We start from the raw sequence: 6,162 nt of genomic DNA, 5'->3' as shown, positions 1-6,162 counted from the left end.
TGCATAGCATTGCTAAAAATACTACAGACTTCTTCAGATTCTATAGATTTTAATATTTAAAAAAAATATAAAATCACTGGAATATGCTACCAAGAAGAAAAGTAATAGCTAATGTGTCCTTAAAGAGCTGAACACTTTGATATTTAAGGAGTTTCTGGCAATCAAAGTATGCAGAGGTAATTATTGACTGAAAAAGGCACAGAAGAATAATAATTAGAAAATTCTGCCATTTCTAAAGGAATCACGTGTGAGAGCTGCAAGCTGCCAGACGCAGCCACTGCTGCTGCTGGCTTCTGCCAACTGCTGCCAGCTGCTGCTGCTACTGCTGCTGCAAATTTCTGTTCCAGCAGAAATTATTTAAAACTTTGTCGCACCACCTACAAGTGAAATTGTATCAAATTAAACAGATTTGTTCAGCATCCCCATCTGTATAAATTTGCTGAATTTGTTACCATCAAATATTATATTTAAGAGATATGGAACTTAATAAATATTACAGTGGTGTTTCACTAGTGGCCACAAGGTGGGGATATTGGTGCAATGTTTCAATAGGTCTTGTACATTTACATGGAGATCTTGTGTACCAAGTTTAATTTCATTAAAGACACCAGAATTGTAGACGTATCAATTTATAACATTACAGTAGCGCCCCCCTGTGGGTAGAATTGTATCAAATTTTACACACTTGTGCAGTGTGCCTTAATGTGCAACATTTTCAAATTTAGTTGAAATCCAATTCAGTTTATGGCCCATTACGTGCTTCAGGCCACACCTTCAAAGGTTTGGTAAACATTTACCAAGAAATGGTAAGTGATACCAAAAAAGGAACACATATGCTTTGTTTGGGGTCATCTAAGCATGGTATGTACCAAGTTTGACCGTTTCCTTTGATATTAAGATGGATATATAGATGGTCTTACGTGATGTTTAATCTGACCATCTCCCCATCCCGATGAGTGACCCCCAGTCATATGCCATCACTTCTTGAGTCCAGGATGCATAGAGAGGTTCCAGCATGCGTGGATTACATTACCAGCAAGGATCCTTTAAGTTTTCTTCTTGTTTTATTATTATTATTTTATTACATTAGAGCAATATAACAAATGATTAAACATTCTAGATTAACAACTTCAATCAAAATCAAAAGTCAGTCACAACAATCATCATCATTATCAATATATTGTGATGTCTTCAAACCATGTACAGTAGTGCAATTATGTCTATGAAAAATATGAGTTGGCTAGATCTGAAACAGATTACTAAAATTACTACCTCTACTTGATTACTAGATTTATCTTTTTTAATTCAGAACAACAATTACACACACAAGGAAAGCTGGAATCTAGCTAAACCTAAAAATAGAACACAGAGGTAGCAGCATGTTGGGATGTTGCCTGCAAATAGAAAATTATATGTTTTTTCAACTTTATTCAGTACAAAGTACAAATAAACATACCTCTAGTCTATTCAGCTCTCTGTTTCAGTTTTCTTAGAAACTTTTAGAAGTGTTTTTACAGGTTTGAAGTTTCCTCTTCCTCATCTTCCTCCTCTGAAGGAATGTCATCCAGGTCAAGACACTGAATCCACTCCAGGAGGACTGCAAATTCATAATACCCACATTATTGGTAGCTGTAGTGACCACAGTTACATGCACGTGGGGTGCTTGGATTACATGAAGAGGAGAACAGCTACAACAAGAGTGCTCAAGAACTTGACCAGTCCAGACCCCCATGACCCAAAAACACCTGAAAAATCCCCAAAGTTGAACCCATGACTATCATGCAACTCTCTGATACCTGCTGTTGCATCAGAGATGTAGGAGCAGCATTCAGAGCCTATACGTTTACAGGTTCCACCTTGAGCCGCACATCTGTCAATGGGACATTCAAACACAACAGAGTTCACAGTTCCATTTGTTTGGGAGAGAGCTGAAAACACATGTCCATCAGTCTTTTCTGACACTTTTTCTTCAGACTCTCTCATTGCAACATTGTCAATATGTCTCTCAGTTTTGGCTGGACTTACATAACTGCTGAGTCCAAAGGGACTTGTCAATCTGTCCTTACGTTCAGAGCCTGGTTCATGGTCCACTTTTTCTGGAATGTTCTGCAAAGAGCACCCCTTCTTATGGGGCACTAGGTAAATGACACGTGTCATGAACTGTCCGGCTACTTGCCATGGCTCTGCTCTCCCCCGCCAGCAGTCAGGGGAGCCAGTCACTCTTTTGATTCTTGGACACAGTGAATTACTTCTGCGAAGTCATTGTGCTGTTTTGCACACTTTTTTATTGCTGTTTTTGCCTCACCGTTTAACCAATCAATTAAAGTTTTGGTGGGGTTAGTAAAGTGATTAGTTGTTGAACACCAAGTATTAGACGGTTATAAACAGTGCATGCTTGTTTTAACTCTATCCAATACTCATCTGGGCTAGTAATTAGATTGGGGTTTTTTTCGTGTCATATCCATTTTCTCAGAGGGAGTCCATGGTTTGCAGACCGGTGTGTTGCCAACCATGATTTTTGGAGCATTTATTGAAGATGACTCAGGGGCTTTCAAAGTCTCAGTCTTATGTTTTGATTGTCTTGTCTCCCTTGATCGTGTCATTCTAACTGTTCCTTGCCTTCTAACACTACTATGTGAGGTATCAGACTGTCTCTGTGTCTGTCATTTTGGGTCTGACTACAGGCTCTGTGTCATCACTAGGTCTGTGTCAAGCTCATCCTCCTCGTGTGTGGCTCCATGGGTTTCAATTTCTCCATCAGACATCTTGCTGCTGTCTCTGGGGCACTTGGGTCTGTCTCCCTTTCTTCACCTATGACAGCTAACTGCATTTCCCTCCTCTCCTTTCTTTTCTGCACTTCCTTCTGTTTGAGTAACAAATTGGCTTTCTTCTCTAGTTCTGCAGCTTTCCTAGCTCTTTCTTCATTAGCTCTGTCTTTCTTTTCCTGCTTAATTCTTTCTCTTTCTCCTTCCTCTCTGTCTCTTTGTAGCTCTCTCTGTGCCTGCTCCTCTCTCTCCCTGGCTGCTATTTGTCGGTCCCTATTTTCTGCTTCAGCCTGTACTCTCTGTCCCTTTAAAGATGAGGCTAATAGGAGAAACTCTTCTGCTGTCTTTGTCTGTGGTGAACTAGCTTGGTCAGTCAAATTAGCAGCTGAAAAGGGATTTGTAGTTGACAGTTGGGGATAAGTTGAGAGCACTTTTTGACTTCTTTGTTGCTCTTGCAATGGCAACCCGACATCAGTCAAAATGGTCAGCAATGGTCAGCATGTGGAGAGGGAGCTTTAGTTTGGCGTTTTGCCCAACCATACATAATAGCTTTTGAAATGGCCTCTAGATCATCACCATGCTGTTGTTTAATTTTCATCACTTCTAAAGCTCTTGTTTGCAACTTTTCTTCCAACATGGGCATATGACACGCTGTCACACATTTAGCACAGTGCTCAACTACTGTTCTGAACTCATCAGAAATACATTCCATGCTGACGAGCAACAGTCAACCACACATGCACACAATCTTTCATGTATCCAAAATGGGTTACCAACATTAGGGTTAACAATCAACACGCATAAGGGAAGAAAATGGAAACACAAAAGTCCATCCTTTCTATCTACCAACAACTCCAGCTGGTGTTTGTGGAGAAAACATTGCTTTGTAGTGTGATATGGAAATCTGTGTGTGTGTGTGTGTTTGCTTTGGCATATTGCTTATCAATGACAGATTGACCTTTCGTCAATTGTTACCTGTATTTTCTACTGAAACGCAGGTAGTCTTTTTCTTAACTTGGTGAGTTGATTAATTAGTTTGGAGATTCTGTTCTACTCACTGCTTTGGACATTTTGTTGCCCATTTTCACACACAAATTAAGACATTACAAACAAACAGATTTCAACTACATCTTCAGCAGCATCAAAGCTCCTTTCACACTTTTTGTACTTCTGGGTACAGTAGCAGTGGTCTGAAGCCAAATGGACGAAGACTCAGAAAGCCCTTCGCCATGTGTACGCACTTTTAAAACTATCGGCGCCTAGACTCTGGGAGCAGAAATCCAAACGGAGCCTCCACATTTCCCAAAGGACACAAAGTAGATTATTCCCATTATTGATTTATTTTTAATACTTTATTTTATTGTTATCATGGCATTTCATACATTTTACCCATGTTATATTGCCTATGTAATGATGACAAAACATTTTTTTAAAATGACATACATAAATAATGTGTGTAGGTGTGTCACCCAGTGATACATCATACAATAAATTATACAATAAATATAGATTTAAATGAAGCAGGCCTCTTCGCACTACCCTGAAAATGTCTTTTCCATAGTTTAAACCTTAGGTGGGTCCCTCTGTGTCAAGCGTAGAACTAGCCCAGAAAACAGCCACTTTCTCTTCACTCATGGGTTGATTTTGATTTATCAGGGCTGCAAGCACAGCTGTTGTGTTATGTTGGTTAGTCTCTAAAAAGATGCCATCTGGTGTGCAATAGATGGTACAGTTTAGTTTACATAACAAATCTTGCCCTAATAGATTCATAGGTGTCGTGTCTGACAGGAGAAAAGAGTGGCAGGTTGTGAAACTTGACATGCTTTCAGTAAAGGGACCTATAGATACCATAGTAGGTTCAGATACAGGTAGACACATAGGAATGCCTCCAACCCCCACAGCTTTGACTGTTTCTTTGGATGTTTTCAAATTTGTGGATTTTGTTGGTTTTAAAGTTGAAAGACAAGCTCCTGTGTCTACCAGGAATGACGTTGATTTCACATTTAAATCTACCATTAAATGAGGATCTTCATTTGTTTCTGCCAACTTAGTTAGTGGAGCCTGGGTTACATTTCCTTCCGTCAATGTCCTGACAGCTCTATTGTGCTGTGGGGTTTGTTGGCTTTCCATTTGGCTACTTATTGGACGTGCCGGAGGCAGTGTAGCTTTAGGTTGAGATGCTTTATATGGGCAGTGATTTGACTCACTTCAATAGAAGCATGGCATTCCCATGGCCTTTGTTTGAGAAGGGTGACATGTGGCTTTGTTCATGGTGTGAATGATCTCTTGGCCCATGTTTTTAGCCCCACTTAGCCCCTCTCTTTTGAAGGTTCCTCTGCCACTGCGTCCTCCTCTGGTTGCTCTGCCTGTATAGAGCGACACTTGAGCAAGCATTGGCATTTAATGCATGTTATATTCCCTTTGTTTTGTGTTATCCCAATGGTGCTGAGCTATATCTACCAGTCATTGGTTTTCCTGCCTATCCAACTGTCAGTTGCACTTTTGTCCTGAAGACTACTCACAAACAGATTTTGCATATAACCAGGTGGAACTCCATCAATCGGATTTTGTGACAGACCACAATTTTCTTTTGCTGTCATCATCATTTTTTCATAAAGCTCTTGAGGGTTATCATCGTTTCCTTGTCTTATTCTTGTGAGAGGAGTAAAATCAATCTGCTGTACTACCTCCTGTTGAACTGTTAAAGCTATGATGCTGTAAAATGTCTGTGCTTCCTCTGGTATGATTTTGGAAAACTCTGTGTGATTGCGGAGAATTTTCACAGACATCAATTACCTTGTCTCTCAAATCAGATGACAAAGTCAGTTTTAACAGTTTCATCATGTCAGGCATATGGGGACTGTATATTATTTACAGTGATTCCCATTCTTCAAGTCATTTTTGTTTATTTTTTGACATCTTTGGGAAAATCTCCCACTATTGCTTTTAGCTCTCTTTGTCTCAAAGGCTTGTAAACCACATCTTTTCCCATTGTAATCAGTGGAGCCAATTTTGTTGGGTTTGTTTTCTTTTGTTTTCTACCTCTTTTTGCTGTTACCCACCCCTCTTCATCATTTCCCTGATTATTCACTTCAGCTCTTGGGTATTCTAAAATCCAATCATCATCAGTGGTGTCATCAGCACTGGATTCTTTTATCTCTTTCACAGAATAAAGATTTTGTATTTATTTCACATCATTTTTGTTTGTTTTGGTGGTTGGTTTTAGAGGACATAATCAACTGGCTGTCTAACTTATCTTTTGTCTGCATTGTTTTTTCTTTCTTCCAATTGAGCTATTACCTTTTTTATTTTGATACGTAATTGAAGCTATTTGGGATTCTGCATTAAGGCACTTACTTTCATCCCTCCAAAGTCTGAGGGAAAGGTGCTTGTGTCT

This window comes from Thunnus albacares, chromosome 5 (assembly GCF_914725855.1).
Source record: "Thunnus albacares chromosome 5, fThuAlb1.1, whole genome shotgun sequence".
In the NCBI taxonomy this organism is placed as follows: domain Eukaryota; kingdom Metazoa; phylum Chordata; class Actinopteri; order Scombriformes; family Scombridae; genus Thunnus; species Thunnus albacares.
This window is presented reverse-complemented; position numbering follows the sequence as displayed.